This window comes from Pholcus phalangioides, unplaced genomic scaffold (genome assembly GCF_987345545.1).
Source record: "Pholcus phalangioides strain wild (caught in Gottingen) unplaced genomic scaffold, Ppha-v1.0 ptg000024l_1, whole genome shotgun sequence".
In the NCBI taxonomy this organism is placed as follows: Eukaryota; Metazoa; Arthropoda; class Arachnida; order Araneae; family Pholcidae; genus Pholcus; species Pholcus phalangioides.
Window position 1 is genome coordinate 15463613 of NW_028301616.1, and position 18863 is coordinate 15482475.

The following is an 18863-nucleotide window of genomic DNA, read 5'->3' on the forward strand; positions in this document are numbered from 1 at the left end:
TCATAGAAAGAAAAGTTGAGTTTCTCTTCCCTCCATTTTTCTCAATTCCGTTGGTCAATGGGCGAATTTCTACTCGTAAAACGCCGTGGAGTTCAAAAATTGGTCGCGTTGTAAGCGTGGAGGAATATACAGAAAATATACAGTAGGTATATAAACCTTACGAGGGGATTTTTTTTTTTTTTTTTGAGGAAAATTGGATTTTTGAAAAGGGGCCATTCAAGTATTACGTAAGCAGATTTTTAGCCATTTTTGAGCCCCTCCCCATCCCCTTGTCAGCAAAACACTGAAACCCCCCCCCCCTCCGAGTCAGCAAAATTTCGTCAGCTGCTTAGAATATTTCATATCTTCAAAAAGGGTGGTTGATGACGTAAGCAACCTTCAAACCCCCCCCCCCCTTGTCATCAAAAGTCAACAAATCCGAAACCCCCTCCCCCGATGCTGACGTAATACTTGAATGACCCCCAAAGAAATAGCGTTTTGTTTCGTTGGCTTACGGTTGGTGTCAAACTGTGAATAATTTAATGCGTTATGATGACGATAATTAAGCTGATACTGAAGACAGATTAATTTTCATACAAGGATGACGTCACTCTCCGCTACCATACGAAGGTTTTAACAACTGGCTGTTGCGAAGATATATTTTGGAAGGCTTGGCCTGAGCCTGGTCCGGCCACGCGTCCATGTACGGTCCCTTTCAGTGTACACGAGCTCCAAGGAAAGGTTGAGAGATTCGGTGCCTCTGTAGTCTAGTGATCTAGGGCAGTGTTTCTTAACCTTTTTTTTGCCCGTGGCCCCCCTTTGAACCATATTTTTTTCTCGTGGCTCCCCTGTCTTACCCAGAGTTTTCAACTCGCATCTAGAAGCAAGACACTTTATACGTATTGAAATGATTTTTTTCAGTGAATTTATACTGAACGAAAATTTTGCAAAGAAAATTGGCCTCCAGACCACTAGCCTAGAATTTATAGATCTCCCCGCTAGTCCGAGTTCTATCAGGACCGTCTCAACATCATAGGGGGGAAGGGGGGTCCCCTCCTTAGGCAAAGTGATGCTATGGTTGTCTCATACTTTAGCTGGAAATAAACAGCCTACATATTTCCTACTTATTTTCAAAATTAATTGTACTATACAAAATATCATAAAGTGGGGTCACTTATGGGCATCAGGCCCCTGGGCATGACCCCTCACAAGAGTGGGACTGACTCTACAGCCCGGGGCCTAATATGGTTTTCATAATTTTTTTTTCCGTACAATACATTTCATATAGAAAAAGGGGGGGGGGGTCTGAAAAATTTAGCCGGGGACTTGAGAAAAACCCCATCCTAGGGAACATGCTTGCACGAACATGTTGCAAAATGTAGGCGGTGAGGCATGGCTGGATCCATGCCCTAAAGAAGGCTCTGGTTTTATGGGTGGTTTTGTTGTAGTCTCTCTCTCACTGTAAGTGCTAGTCATTAATATAAAATCTTTATTTCTCCACACCTTAACTTTTCTTCTCAGCTCTCCAAACCACCTGTCATAGCCCCTTTCTCCATTTTCTTCCGTGGCCACCTTGAAGTATCCCAGTACCACAAGATCGGTTGAGAACCACTGATCTAGGGCGTTCACCCGGAAAGTGAAAGGACGTGGGTTCGATTCCCCGCAGGGGCAGTTGAAGTTTCTCTCTTTCCAAAATATGTCTTCGCAACAGCCAGTTGTTAAAACCTTCGTAGACTAATTTTAATAAAACTTTTCTCAAATGAAGGTCGATGAAGGTTTTTTTTTTCCAAAATGGGAATTTCTTCTCGAGTTCGATGATCATGGAAGCCAGTTGGCTACCTGATTCAGAGGCAGATTACAGTGGTTCCCGCTTATAACGTTTTTCAAAAGCCATCATGAAAAAACGTTTTAAGCGAGATAACGCTTACGAAAATTTTAATGAGAATCACATACAAAAACAAAATAAAAAAAAATAAAAAACAAAAAAATGATGAAAATCCTCCCGGGTCCCAGGGCTGGAGCCTTGTCAGCCCACGACTTGTGGGGGTCATGGGGAAAACATAAAGAATTTTTGTTTTCTCTTGGAGGAAAAAGTGAGAAAAAGGGTCTCAGAGAAGGAAATTCGAAAATTTTAAATGCCTCGAATTATTCGGAAACTTGAACTTTCGGAGCTCGATTTTCGAGACTACTGCATATGCAGTATTCCCGTCTCTTCAGAGTGGGTGAGACCTTAGGCTGCGCTCATAGTGGAGCGAAGAGGTACGGTTACAAGAATTGCGACTAGGAAGAAAAAAATGCATAGGGGTTGAGGAAGAGATGTCCGCACATATTAAAAGAGGAGGATGTTAAAGAAAATGGCAGGAGGGGCTCTGAAATGTAAGGGTGTGATGATGATGATGATCACTCCACAGAAGAGGGAATGGAAAAAAAGGGGAGAAACGCGGGCCAATCGGCAGATAGTGAAAATCAGCGGATCGAGAAGATTGTTTAAATCATGCACCTCGTTGAGTGGCTTCGCTTCTCGGGTATATGCGGTGTAGAACAAAATACTACGATTGTTTTCATCGCTAGTCTTTACTATGCACTGCTGTACCTCTTGGTTGCGTATGTACACGGCCTTAGAGGAGGTTTACAAGGAAGGTTTTTTCTACCTCTCAGAGTATCTTAAGGCTGACCATATTTCTTCTAGAAAAATGCGGTAAATTAGGATCCCCTCTGCTGACTGGCACGTTCTTCCAATATGGGAAAAATACGGGACATCTCCAACTATTACCAAAATTGATTGCAGAAGTAAGCAAAAGGTGCCAACAATTGCTTAAAATCACTGAAAAAATCGCCAATGGTGGTAAATGAATTACTCGTTTTTTTTTTGTTTTTTTTTTTCATTCTTCTAAACCGGACCCACACAACTCCAGTTTATCTCACTGAAAAATTTACTACTGGTTTACTTGTGCCGGAAGTATACATTATACCTGAGAGTTAAAGTTCGTATCTAGAATTGTGCGTGGATTTTTATAGTGCTGCCACCTATTATTTTTCAAACTACAAGTGAAGATTATGATTGAACGTTGTACCATTGTAGGCCTGTTGTAGCAGAGCCTCCTAGATAGACAAGTAGTATCTAGGAGGCTTTTTGGTAGTAGCCTACCAATTTTCACTCTGTGCTGACACTTTAAACAGGGGTATAATTTTCTGCGCTTTACGAGTTCAATCTCCATGAGGAAATATGGGCTTGAAAATGCTCTTCTTTAAATTCTTTTCCCCGGTGACTTTGTAAAATGCATGCAAACTTGTCAGAGTAATAAAATGTATACCTGAATTAGATGGCTTTTTCTTCTCAGCGCAATATATCAAGGAAACATATTTCCAAGGAAAAATTGTTTTCCTTGATATATCTGAATTATTCAATCTGGGGTCTACAGTGCATACATGTGTTTTGCATACACGTGAAGTGTTATATGGACAAGATGTCGGTCATCCTCAGCGAGAAAGAAACGGTCTCTTTGAGATGGCCGCGGAGATAAGGAACATTGACAGGAGTTGGTAGCTATTTAGATGAGCTTATAAAATCCGTTGGATCAGTTCCGTAAGATTTTACAGAGTTTCATAGTATCTGGACAGTTTTCCCGTGAGATTGGCACGTTACACAATGAGAAATATTCATGTATTCAAGCGGAATTTTGTTATTTACATAACTGAGGGGTGACCATCCTAAAGTCTGTCATTCTCACTCGAGTGTCACTTCCCCCCCCCCCTCACGGCGGATTCTTTATCGACTGGACGTGACTTAAGTACGGTAGATCAACTTCGACAGGTTACAACCAAGGGCTATCCGTACTGTAGGTATGTACCGTATGCACACTATTCAAGCATATATCCAGATGTAAGTTTTACCTGCAGCTTGAATCATTAAATAAATTCCCCGCTGTAGGGAGCATAAAACTGAGACAAAAAAGTTTTTGTTTGGCCTCTGGGACGCGAGTGGCGTCCCATCAAGCCGTAATTTTCATTTTAGTGATATTATATTAAACGAATGAATTTATTTTTATTTTATTCACGAAGCACCTTGTTGGACTTATATTCGGCGTTTTATTCGATTAAGCATTTCGTTCTTTTCAGCTGCTCTGTTTATTACATTATGAAATTCGAGTAAGTGTCATGATCACTGAGAGATACTTCATTCCTCACTTTGTCGTTGCTTTCTGGAATTACTTGGTCTGCACAATTTTTGGCAGCCGAAATGACTGTCCACAATTTTGTGTTCATAGAGACAAGTAGTTGGTTTTGGGCTAAGACGTATTGAGAAAATCATATGAAAATTCGGTTGCTAGACACCATCTCGTTCCTTAAAACAAACTTATGGGCAAAAATGATTTGTGTTTTTCAACAGCATTATGAAGATAACGATTCGAAACTCGGGTATTGAAGGAATCAAGAAGCTCACGCGTGTAGGTTGCGAGGTCGAGTCTGCTTTAAAAAATTCCTCATCCAGGAACAAGACCCTTTCTACTCATTGCATTGATTTTTTTTTTTCAGAAATTTAATTGCGAACTAAAATTTTAATAAGATCTATCACTGGGCTAGAGAGTTCTGCGAAATTTACTCTTGTCCTGGGTGTCCAAAAATCATAGGACCCCCGGGCAAAGTAACTTGGGAGTCTCGTATTTAGCTGGAAGTAACAGTTAACATATTTACGTACAAAATCGCTAACGTTATAGTACCAGATGTGAAGGTCTCTTTTGGATAGGAGACCCAGGGATATGCCCACAGGTTAAGTTGGCCTTGGTTCTATAGACAGTTATATGCATGTTCTGTATACCCTGAGTATACTGCAGTTATGCAGCCTATACTTCACAGCTCCAATGAATTTTCAAAATTTCTCAGGAGGTATCAACCAAAAAAGTATATTCATTCCATATTGAACTTAATTATGCGCCGCATAAGCTTATTTTGTCCAGGGCGATCCCAATAATGCACTTTATGCATACTATACAGCTGCTATATAAACTAATTTCACGACATTGCTTATAACATAACATACACTTCTCAAATCACCAAGGAGGTATGTTATAAGCGAATTCGACTGCATATCCTGCAATTTTCTCGATGAAATACTGTATATACATTGTATAGTTGCCCTAAGTATAAATTTTTCTTTTGAATCCACAAGGATATTACTTATATCAGGGGTTCTTGATCTTTTTCAGCCACGACCCAAAACCAACAAAAAGACCAGCTTCGCGACCCATGGGACTGTTTGTTTTTCGAAAATAATGAAAATTTATAACAGGACTGTAAGAGGATTTGCATGATCCATCCCCTTACAGTAATGTTATTAAAAGCACCTGTGAATTATGCCAGGGTCGTGACCCATAGCTCAGGAATCCCTGGCTGTAAGTGGATTTTCCCGACTCATTTCGGAAGGCTTTCAGAATTAAACTTGTGTTTGATTATACCCGTTATCTCGAGAATCCCTGGCTGTAAATAGATTCATACGACACTTCTCGGAAGACTCCACGAACAAAGTGTGGGTCATAGCACAAGAGCCCTGGCTGTGAGTAGATTTGTAAGACCCATCTCGGAAGCCATTGAGAATCAAACTTAAGTGGTGGTCCATAGATCAAGAATCCCTGACTGTAAGTGGATTTGTACGACCCAAGTTAGGGTCGCGGCCCATAGGTTAGAACCCCTGACTTATATGAATCCCAATAATTAAATCATTTTTTATGAAATTAGAAATTAATTATCACGTCTGCCTGTGAACCACCTGTGCCATCGTCGCGGACCATAGGTTGAGGAAACGCTGCCTTAAGGCGCGTATACATTAGCGCGCCGATCTTGTAACGTACGAAACCCCCGCAGCTAAATTCCCTCGTGGGTACACAAACTTCCTTTGTGTTCCTTGAAAAACAACCTATTCCAGGTGAGTCCGAACATCAAACAGCTCAAGAATCATTCACAACACCGTACAAATCACCGAACAACCAATTGCTAATGCTTATTTTACTTGATCCGCTCGATAATGTATCCGCGCCTTTAAAACAATCAGGATTGATTCTAATCAGGACACCTTGTCGCATCCTCGTTCCAGCTTCACCGAAGAACGAAAGAAACCGAAATATTTCGCAGCCTTGGAGTTTTTAATCACCCTTAAAAAAAATATGTATACATCTGATGGATTAATGGCTTCCCCTCTTGCTACTCCTCAAATAATATGAGCCTAAGCGTTTTGCGTGTAACCCTCAAGAACACCTGCGGAAATCGTAGTTAATGGTTCTGTCAATAATGAATCCCATAATATCCAGGACCCCTCCCACCTCTCTCTTACCCATGACTCCTCTTTTGGAAACTCTCATCGACCCTCTTCAAACAAGAAACGCTGATTTTTACTCACCCACAAGCTGTGCTTTCCTATTATAATGCACTCATTGAGCGTTTGCTGTAAGTGAGTAGCTCTAGCTTTTTCGGTGGTAAAAAGGAGAGGAGCAACTCTCTACTATAATTGGGAATATATACTCCCCCTCGAACCCCCCTCCCTCTATGCGGGCCCCTCTCACTCCCTATGTCAACAAGAGCTTCAAGCTCACAAATGGTGCTCTTTTTTTTTAAAAAAACCCTTATACTAGGATTTGGTGCGGATTTTGGAACTGGAAGAGCGGTAAAAGAGGACACAAAAAGAATTGGTGGTGGTGGTGTTTCCCATCAATGAACTAATCGACTTTACGGGAGGGTCAGCATGTTATATGGTATGGATTACGGGAAGTATACCCCCCTCCCCTACCTCCCTCCCCCCTTTTCCATGTTTTACCCCATTCTTTGTGAACACATGTTGCATAAATGATTGCTCGAAGGTTCCGTACATTAGTATGCTAATTCGTTTAGGTGTAGAATTTATAGCTTTTTGTCCCCCGTTTTCGTGTCTTTCGGTGGTGGTGGTGGTGGTTTGCGGTGCTCCTTGCAGCACACCGTGCATGGGCTGAATAAATTTGTCGGAACGAAAATGTGCCTCCCACACTAAAAAAGAAGTATAGAATTTTTTTTTTTCTTTCTGGGTTATTGGTCAATAGCAATAAATTAAAGACTCTCGTTGGCCAACGGAGGGTCATTAATTTGATAATTTCACGGTTTCGGTCTTAGGGAATGGAGTCAGTGTCCAATTTCATTCGAAGTTATAGTACAGGTCAGTCTGTGGCCATAACTGTTTGGGGTCAAATGTGATTCCTAACAGGGGTCTTCAACCTTTTTCTGAGCATGTATTAACCCTTTTTCCGGTGTAGAGAAGTAATCGCTGAACCCCTTGGAAGATGCCGTAGCTTATGTTTTCTTTTATAATGAAGTAGAGGTTTTCTCCCGATTATCAGCAGGTGAGAGAAACAGGAAAATTTGTTGAGGGAAAAAAACTACAAAATAACTGTAATTGCCGAAATAAATAAAAGACCGATGTATAAATACTACTACTACTAAACCACACATGCACCTCGTCCATATTCCTCTGCGGAACCTCTAACGAATTGGTACATGCGGGAATGTGTGTGTACGTGTAGTGAAACCTGACGTGAAGTTTGTTTCTGTGTAATGCTTGTTATGTGTAGTGCTGCCATCTGCCACCAGTTTTTCTAACTGTGAGTGAAGTGTAATGATTGAATAATTTATCGTTGTAGGCGTGTTGCTCTGTGTGGCGAGACTTTTTAATGGGGAGATCGGCTCGCATTTGCGCCTCGAAGTTGGGAACCACAGGAAACCAACTTCAGCCGACCACCACTGCGGTGACGGTGGGGTTCGGACCCGGATCCCCGCGATGCGAGTCCGTCATTATGACCACTCGACCACCACAGCGGCGATGTATAAATACTGACCAAATGACAGTATTTTTATTTTGTAATGAAGAGACTCGCTCTAAGAAGGGATTCTTTCAAAATGCAACTTCTAAGGCAGCGGGTTCTCAACCTTTTTTTGACTCGCGGAGCCCTTTTCAGTATATAATTTCTGTGGCGGAGCCCTGTTTGACTCGGGGAGCCCTTTTTGCATATAATTTTTATGGCAGAGCCCTGTGTGTTGTGTAGACCTCTTTTTTTTATTTATATATCAAATTCACTGATTTATTTTATTTTCCTCGAGTCGCCGCGGAGCCCCCGAGAAGCGTAAACGGAGCCTCAAGGGCTCCGCGGAGCACCGGTTGAGAACAGCTGCTCTAAGGGGTGGGAGTCATAAGGCAGTTTAAAGATTATATAGGGCATTCATGATCATTTGAGCCACACCACGGTCATTTTCTGCACGTGAAGGCTAATTAGACCGGGACCTACAACTTATTGCCGATTCCGAACGGTAGGCTTGTTTTTAATACTCATCGAGAGGTTGATGCTCTAACCCCTCGATGGGGGGGGGGGCGACTCCTTGCGGTAGCAATCTTTTCTGTGGTCATGTCACCGTTTCTGTTCTCAGGAAATTTTTTGACAAGGACGAACCGGGTATCGAACTCGCGACACCTCCAAACATCCTTTGGTACTTTAGTCGAGTATCTTATCGACCTGGGCTACCGCGACCTGGCAATCATGGCCGAGCCGACACAGCTAAAACTATAAATATAATATTTGGTCAGATTATATTTTATGATGTGGATACCCCCCAAGAGGGGATTTCTGGAAACTCAGCCCTCAAGGGAGGAGGCGGGAGGGAGGAGTCACGAGGCCTTCAAATGTTATAAGGAGGGAATCATCGCCGAGTAATTTTCAGATTACAAAATCCATGTGAGTGAAGCCACGGATAACAGCTGGTGCAGTATAAAAAAAAAGTTGATCAAATATTAAAACTTTTGCCGACATCTAGTGACCGTAATTTGAACAAAAATTGCAATTATTGGTGACCGTGCAGGGGTTTCAGTCCAATGGAATGGATGATGAAAATGGTGTCCGTGACGGTATCTGAGGGTGACCGTTAAGCAGGGCTTAAATGGGCTTTTGTCGAGAAAATTTTATTTGACCGTAAAACAGGGAGGTGACTGTTAAGAGGAGGGTTTTTACTGTAATACACAAAAGAATTTTAAACATGAATTTGAACCGCATGAGGTGAGGCTCCAAAGAAAAGGCATGACATCCATTGCCCTCGGACTCCTTAAGGCGGCACTATCTACAACGAAGAAAGAATTCTCCAGAAAATATCCTGTTATCTGTGCCTTTTTTTTTTCTTACTGGTGGTAAAGACATCTAAACTGGAAAAAAATGCTATTTTCTAGGTATTTTATCAGGAAAAGCATTTTTTTTTTTCCGCTTTTCTATCTCAGCTCATTTCTCTTGTACATCTCTAGAGTATCCAAGTCTGTATCTCTCCAGGCCTTTTTTTTTTTTTTTTCTTTCTGGCCATTAGGCTGGTCATCGGTGCATCGAACCCATTCGTGTTGACCGGAAAGAGCTGTCCCAGTGATAACGCGTCATTTCCGCCCGAAGGAGAACCAAGACCATCTCTTCTAAAGCCGGCCCTTAATCCTCTGGGTCCTGGACATCCGAGAAAAAAAATATCTGGGGACGGTCGGATTTTAACCGCACGTCACTTGGGGCAACGCCTTACAAAATACCTTTTATATTGTATTTCTAAGAAATTGGATACTTGAGGTTTTTTTCCCGGAATTTCATTAAGAAATCGCTGTTAGAAATCTAATGTTGTTCAATATTTTTTATAAATTTTATTCAATATTTTTTATAAATTTTATTCAATATTTTTTATAAATTTTATTCAATATTTTTTATAAATTTTATTCAATATTTTTTATAAATTTTATTCAATATTTTTTATAAATTTTATTCAATATTTTTTATAAATTTTATTCAATATTTTTTATAAATTTTATTCAATATTTTTTATAAATTTTATTCAATATTTTTTATAAATTTTATTCAATATTTTTTATAAATTTTATTCAATAATTTTAAATTTTAATCTGAAAATGAAAAATGTTTTAAATTTTGTCTGTATTTTTTTGCTTTGAGTTATTTTGGAAAATAAATTAAAAAAATTAATTAGAAATAATAATTAGAGATTTTGTGATTACAGTTATTTTGGTTCATAATTAATGAAAAAAAATAGCTTTACTTTTCGTCGGTTTTTATAAAACTTTGGGGAATTTAAATTTCATTTGCATAAATTTTAATGTTATTCGCATTAATTTAAATTTGAATTATGTTTTGTGATTGGAAAAAATATTCATTCACTCTTTTTTTATCAAAAAAATGACATTTTTCAGCTTTTTTTTTAATTTTGTTTTTTTTTTGCAATTTTATTATTTTTTCCAATTTATTTAAAAAAAATTTCATTTCTTATTTAAAAAAAAATCCATTTCTTACTTTAAAAAAAAAATCCATTTCTTACTTTAAAAAAAAAATCCATTTCTTACTTTAAAAAAAAAATCCATTTCTTACTTTAAAAAATTTCCCGTTTCTTATTTATGAAAAATTTTCTATTTCGTATTATTGAAATACTATAGGCCTATATATTTTTTGTTTTTTACTAAATTTTACAATTTCCTTAATTTTGATATTATCCCACTTCATATTTTTAAAAATTTCCTATTTCTTATTTATAAAAAATTTTCTATTATATATATATAATAGAATATATATATTACTATTACTACTTATTTATATATATATATATATATATATATTACTTTTTATTTTCTTTTTTTTTACTAAATTTTACAATTTCTTCGATTTTGATACTGTTTTTGTCTAATGTCTATATCTATAGTTTATTTTTAATTTCTATATTTCATTTTTTAAATATTTTTCAATGCTTTTTTAAAAAATTTTTCGTTTTTCATCTTTTTTTAAAATTCTTGTTGAAGTTCTAACCAATCTTTTTCCAATTTGAAATTGTATCATAAATTTAGATATTTTCTATTATTTATTATTATTATTATTAGATATTTATTCTATATTATTATCTATTATTATTAGATATTTATTCCGGATTTAATTCCGATTATTTTTTATGTTTTTTATGTTTTTTTATCCAATTATTCGAATTATTTTCATGATTTTTAAAGTTATTTATTTATTTTTTGAATTTCTATTCATTTTCATTTTCAAAAATGTTCTTTTATTTATCGTTTTTTTAGTTGGTTATCAATATTTTTGAAGAAAAAAATATTTCTGAAGGTTTGTTAAATTTGGAAAAAGAATGATTCGGCAGAAAATTTTAATTTTATTCTGCCAAGTTTTCTTTTATAATTAAAGTTTTTTATTTCCTTTTTAAATTTATATTCATTTTAAATTTAAAAAAATTAGTTTAATTTATCGTCTTTTTAGTTGTTTCTCAATTTTTTTGGGATAAAATTCTGATTTTCAAGGAGTGTTAGATTTGAAAAAAAAAATTACATTAATTCTTTGGCAGAATAAAATCCGAAGTCTATTTTATTTTTTATTCTGAAGAATTTTCTTTATGATTAAAGTTTTTTTATATTTATTTCTTTTGAAATTTCAACTAAAATAATTAATTCAATTTATTGTCATTTTAGTCAATATTTTTGGAATAAAATTATGATTTTTCAAGTTTTTTGTTTTAATCGGAGAAAAATTCCTTAATTCTCTGGCAAAATAAAAATAAAAATTTATTTTAATTTTTCATTCTGACAGATTTTTTTCATGATTTTCATGATTTTTTCATGATTTTCATGATTTTTTCATGATTTATTTTTTTAAAGCTTCTTTTTTTTCAGATTGCTATTCATTTTCAAATTTTGACAAATTTAATTAAATTTTTTCAAGTTTTTCTTGGAAAAATTGTAATTTTCTCATACATTTTAGAACAATATTTTTATAATATTCCGGACCCCCCACAAAAAAATCATGAAATCATTATTTTTCCTCATGTTTCAGAAAATGCGTATAATACTTTTATATAGTGTTTTTGAAATTTGCAGATACTGTGGCCCTAACGTAAGTGGATTATTCGGTATCTCGAGGGAAGGCCACGAGGTTTGGTCCAGCAGGTGATGTATGATCTGGCTCTCAAGTGCTGACCTGTGATGAGTTATCAATACAGCAAATGACTCTCGTCCGAATTCTGTTCTCCAGGTCACTATCTTCCCCATCCTCCTCCTCCTCCTCCTACTGACTGCACAGCATGTGTGATACATACATATATCTATCTCTTTTTCGCTCTGAAAGTCCTGATCCTGGACTGGTCATCTTAACTGCTCTTGTTGCTCCTCCTTTTTATCCATCTCTCTCTATCCCCGAGCGATTTTGTCCATTCGCTCTTTTTAACAACTATTTCGCTTTCGGACATCACTTTTTGGGGACCGGTTGCAAATTTACGGGACGTTTTCACGCTGGTGCCGATGAGGTTCGACATCCTCTGGGATCCAGTGGAGTAGATGGTAGATGACGTGATTTGAACATGCGAAATTAGATCCCGAATGATTTGTGGAATGTCCAAATTTGAACAACATGGATTTGCTGACTAACCGAACATCTCTTTGAGCCACCAGGCGGATTTATGGTTTTCGCCGCCCTTTTTCCACTCTGGTCTTATTTTCTTGACCACGCATTCTACAAATTGCTGCCCTGAGCTATCGCCCGCTTAGCCCTCGCTCTTGTAAGTACGCCTCTGTCTCTGCCGCTCTTTTTGTCCCTTCCATGCTTGTACACTTTCTCCCTTGTTCTATAGGTCAGTATTTTGGTCACTCCCATGTTCACACACTTTCTAGGTCACTCCCATGTTCACACACTTTCTAGGTCACTCCCATGCTCACACTCTCTAGGTCACTCATGCTCACACTCTCTAGGTCACTCATGCTCACACTCTCTAGGTCACTCATGCTCACACTCTCTAGGTCACTCATGCTCACACTCTCTAAGTAACTATTTTAATCCCTTGCTCTTTAAGTCACTCTTTGCCCCTACTCTTTACACCCACTCTCTCGGTCATTCATATGCATGCACACTATTTTGGCCACTCGCATGCTTGCACACACTCTAGGTAACTCCTTTGATCACTCGCATGCTTGAAAACCCTCCAGGTCACTGTTTTGGTCACTCGTAGCAGAGTATCCCCCGCTTGTACTCCTGATACTCGTCGGACGTAGTCTCCCCCCCCCCCCCCCGCTCTCTAGGCAGAGGCGGATCTTTTGGGGTTTTTTTTACAATCCTGGTCTTTATCCAATTTTACTAATTTTTCCTTGAGAAATCCTCAAATTCATTACTCAAATGTGGTTACAGCTCGATAAGCACCCCCGGTAAATACGCCGCTGCTTTGAACCTGTTGGCATCGAAGTCTATCCTTGTAGACCAGTGGTTCTCAACCTTTGGAAGCCCGCGGCCCGGTTGATTCCTTTTTGTGAGTGATATTGTGAGTGATTTTGTGAGTTCATATACAGAACCAATGAAAAATAAATTATCATAAATGAAACAGCAAATTACTCATGGCCCGATTTGACTGGTGTCAATACCTGGTACTGAGCTGAGGCCCGTTGATTGAGAAATACTAATGTAGATGGGTCTCATCATATGATTAGATGTAAAATGATTTGGATAGCATCTATCAGTCCTGTTTTGGTCACTTTGGCCAGTGGTTCACATACACTGCCCCGAAGGCACTCGGCAAACTTCGTTGAGGGTGCATACCAAACCGAGAATATACATCGGGTAAATTACTGTTAGGGTAAGAGTGTCACGGATAAATTTTCACTGGGGAAAGGGCACCATTAGTAAATTACTGTTTGGACATGGGTGTTACGTGTAAACTTTCACTTTGGACAGGACACTCCCGGAGCCGTCTTAAGAGCATCATGGGTCCCCGGAGAAATCGATTTTTCTGAGGCCCCCTATCTGACTAGCAATGTTTGCCTACCAATTTAGATGCTTAATCTCAAATATCGTAAACACAGATTTCATTACCATGAACCCCCGAGCCGCGCTCGGATGGACCCATGCGTTAAGACCGCACTGGGCACCCTGGGTAAATGGCCATTAGTTTCCCTGTAGGTGAATCCTATTCACGACATAATTGTGAGCCTAACCGATGGATTCAATTGATATTTAATTGAAAACATTTATTCGATGACGTGAGCAAGTTCCATGGTGTTGTAACGACTCCTGGAAACCATTTTTTAATTTCAAAAGGGGCATTTTTTGGGTGTTTTTATATAAGGTTATTGTTACATTTAATTCCCCATGTTATATGCTATCAAAATGCCTTTTCCGGATTGTACTCAGTGAATTCTTGATTTCTCAAGAATATTGGGCAGAGGATTCTTCTTCTTATCGATTCGTAACACGTAGCGATAATGCAATTCAGAACAGATGTGAATGGTTTTTTTTCAAGTGTTCTCCTCTCGATGTCAATAGGTGGTTAATTTCTGCCGTTGCAGCTGCGTCGGAAACACTAGAGAATAACCGAACAATGCCTGCAATTTCTAGGCTTGAATATCGTGGAACGTAACGATGCTAAGAGTAACGTCGCTTGTATGTAATAATGGCCACAATAACAATTACTTTTAGATTGTGAAAATTATGGATTTCACCATTTATAAATACCACCTACATTGTGTTTTAAAATCAATGTTTCATCAGCTTCAGGCGTCTCAGCGCTGCTACCTGTAGCTATTTAAGCAGGCCCGAAACTGTGTTATAAACCAGGAGTGCACAACCTACTGTCCGTGGGTCAAATGCGGCCCACCAAATGGTTCTATCCGGCCCGTGATAGGTGTTCAGGTAGAAAAATATCAGCACACGCAACACGACTAGCACTTACGCTGATTGTGTTTCCTACACGAAAATATACGGGAAATCGGGATCCACATGTGATATCAACAATTATAGCCAAAAAAAGTTGTGAAAGACCAGTGGAGTTGTCAATTAATGTCAACAAAATGTTCAAAGGACAGTAAAGTTGCTCATTACAGTGAAAAAAAGTTTTGGCAAAGTCAAGTAAAGTTGGCAATTACAGCCAAAAATTGCGAAAAGTTGTCAATTAGAGCCAGAAAAAGTTATCAAAACCAAGTGAAATTGCTAATTAAAGCAAAAAAAAATAAATTGTCAAATTCTGGTGAAGTTATCAGTAGCAGTCAAGCAGTTTCAAATGCAAATAAAGATGCCAATTACAGCCAGAAAAAAAGTAGTCAAAGTCAAGTAAAATGCCAATTTTCAGATTACGGGAATATCCCGTGAAATACAGGTCATATGGTCACCCCTATGTTATGTACTACAATTTTTCCTGTACGACGGTTTTTTTTCTTCTTTTTAACAGCTGGCTGATGTGAGGACATATTTTTTTTGGAAATGGAAAAAAATTCAACTGCCTTTGCGGGGAATCGAACCCACGTCCTTTCACTTTCCAGGGCGAACGCCCTAGACCACCTCAATCTTTCCTTGGAGCTCGCGGGCACTGAACGGGACCGTATATGGACGGTCGGACCTAACTCAGGACAAAGCTCACAATTTACAATTTTCTGGCCCTCTGACTGAAGAGGTTGGCACAAATGTAGGGCCACTTGTCGGTGGTAAATATGAGTATTCTGGAAATGAAAATTTTTTTGGCACTAAAAAAATTCAATGTCTTTTTAAAATTCAATGTCTTTTCAAAATTCAATGTCTTTTCAAAATTCAATGTTGTTTTTAATGTCATTTTCATAATAATTGATAACCGCGTCGTGTTACTGTAAAAACTTTCCGAAATATTGGATTTTTCCCTTTCTATTACTTTTGGATCACCCGGTATCATTTTACACAATCGCTTCCACATGGCTGATTCCATGATACTGCAAACTTTTCAATCTGAGGGCGATATGCTGACCAATCGGTTACACCTAGTCTAATGCTCAAAAGATTTAAGACTGTAAATTCATCAACAGTATAAATATCAATATTTTGAACAATTTTTCGCAATTTATATCCCAACAACAATTTTTTTAGCAAGTGCATGAATGGAAAAAATTCTGTATGCAGCTCAATATTAATTTTAATTATTATGATTTACATTTCAATTATACTCTATGCTAAAATTTACTAGTAGTAAACGTACTAAAAATTCACAAAAAAATTAAGAAAATAATATCTTATTAAAATAAAACTATTAAAAAATTAGAAAATCGTAAAAGAAAGATCTACATTAAATTTCATGAACTTTTTTAAAAGAAAATTTAAAAAGAATTAATTTATTAACTAGAAGTTACATAAAAAACATAAATTTGTTTTAAATGGGAAAAACGAATATAATTCCAATTTTTCTTAATTTTAAGAAATAATATAAAATGAAAGAAAGAAAATGAATGTTAAAAATAGCTCAGAGTGTTTGATGGCAATTGGATTTTCTTTAATTGGTTCGTAATTTTAAAAATTTCACAAAATTGTAAAAAAAATGTATATTAAATATTAATGTGAGAAAAAAAGTAGAAAGTGTAAAAAAAATAATGAAATTTGTATAATTAAAAGTTTCAAACACAAGAAGGAAAAGTAATTTTACGTTTTCTACAATAAATTTATATATTTTTTCGTATTTTGTGTACTCGCATTCTTATTCCTAAAATCAAAAATTTAGAAACGTAAAAATTGTGGGAAACAATTGAATGTAAGAAAAGAAAGAAGAAAATTGCTTAAAAATTGTTTTCAAATCATTGATGGCATTTCAAATAATTAAAATATTACAATTTACTTAAAATTTTTTTTACAATATTTCATTGCGATTTTCCATCATCTTCTCCTGGTCTGAATCAGTGCAATGCTTATTTTATCTGAATTTATTCATATAGTAACATCAAATTAATCATTAATGGGATATTTCGAGAACATTCTAACATTAAATACCACAAAATAAAAATATTGATAATTTACTCAACAATAGTCGCGGAACAATCAAATAAAATAATAGTTAGTGTTGCACTTTTACGCAAACACACAAAAATAGAATAGCAATTAGTTTGCCATCAGCAACCAACGATTCATCACAATCAGCAAGAAACAAAAACGATCCTTAAAGACAGTCTCAGATTTCTCCGAGACAATTAAAACAACAATAAAGAAGCTCAACAAAGCTATTTTTGTGACACACACACGTCAAAAATCGCTGACGTGACACTACACGTAACAGAAACAAACGCCACGCATTCCTCCGGATGAAGACAGACCTTGTTCCCCCGGAGCCGTAACTCAATCCTCAGGAACAAATTAAAGCACCGATTGTTGTTCCTTTTCAATATATTGTTGGTCCCTTTTCCCGGTCGTAATGGACAGGATCAAGAACATCCTCCCCCCCCCCCCCACTCCCCGTTCACAGGACATCTAACAGAACCTCCGAGTGGTCATCGTACCGTGGGATAGGATTTAGGTTCGTCGAGGGTTGATCCAGACGGGCAATCAGTTTCCATTGCAATGATATTCGCTTAAGGCCATCGACTCCGCCTTGCGAAGATTAAAGGGATTCCCCGTTTGGGAATCCCCCCCCCCACTCCGGAACCTTTAGTACTCCTTTTTTTTATACATAGATGGATTCCTTTTTTTACTTTTTTTACACATTTATTATCTTGTGGGACTTATCCGCATGTTTATCCTTTCTTCTATTCAATTCATCGACATTACGATCTGTTTGAGAATGTCTGGGCTCTTGTGGAGTTTTTAAAACAGTTACTGAGGTCTGTCCTACAAGCGGTAATTTGCGGTAAAATTCTAATCGTTTCAAAAGAAATGTTTTACCATTTGAAAGGATCGAAAGAATTTCGATTGGATGCATCTGTTTTCCGGAAAAGAAAACTCTTTCGTGACGTCATTTCCGTTAATTCAACCTTGAAAGAGACGCCTATTATCAGCAGTTTTGGAATTGGCACTGACGTTTGACGCTAATATTTCAAGTGGTTTACGGGAATTTTACCTCCGACATTTCGTCCCTGGTACGTTTCGCTCCAGTATATTTCGCCCCCTGGAAATTTCGCCCCGGACATTTAGCCCCTGAGATTCAGCCCCTGACATTTAGCCCCTGTGATTCAGCCCCAGACATTTCGCACCAGACATTTCGACCTGAACATTTAGCAGCAGACGTTTTTGACCTAGACATTTTGCCCCAGACATTAAGAACGAAAATTTAGCCCCGGACATTTCCCCAGACATTTCGTCCCGGACATTTAGCCCCTGAGATTCAGCCCCTGACATTTAGCCCCTGAGATTCAGCCCCTGACATTTAGCCCCTGAGATTCAGCCCCTGACATTTAGCCCCGGACATTTCGCACCAGACATTTCGACCTGAACATTTAGCACCAGACATTTCGACCTGAACATTTAGCAGCAGACGTTTTTGACCTAGACATTTTGCCCCAGACATTAAGAACGATAATTTAGCCCCAGACATTAAGAACGATAATTTAGCCCCGGACATTTCCCCAGACATTTCGGCCCGAACATTTATCCCCGGACATTTCGATCCAGACACTTTGACCTGGACATTTCATACCAGACATTAAGAATGGACATTTCGTCCTGACATTTAGCCAGTACATTTAGACCTGGACATTTCACCTCAGCCATTTCGACTGTTCTGACCGTATGAGTGACGAAGCGAGTAGGTGAGTTACCAAGTAAGTAACTGAATGAGTGGCTGAGTGATCGTATGAGTGATCGAGTGAACGCGTCAGTGTTCGTACGAGTTCGTATTCGTGGGGAGGGGGTTAAATGTCGGAGATTAAATTTTCGTATCCCATTTCAAGTGACGGTGTTATTGTGGACAACAAGTACTCCCTGTATTCCACTAAAATGTTAAATTGTCCCGCATTTTTTCTCAACTCCTTTTCGTAAAGGTTTTATGACATTAAATTTGGACGACATGCAGTTGAAAAAGGAAACAGAAGCAGAGACAAAAAAAATTTGGTATAATTGTTTACACATGGGGAAATGAAGAAAAGA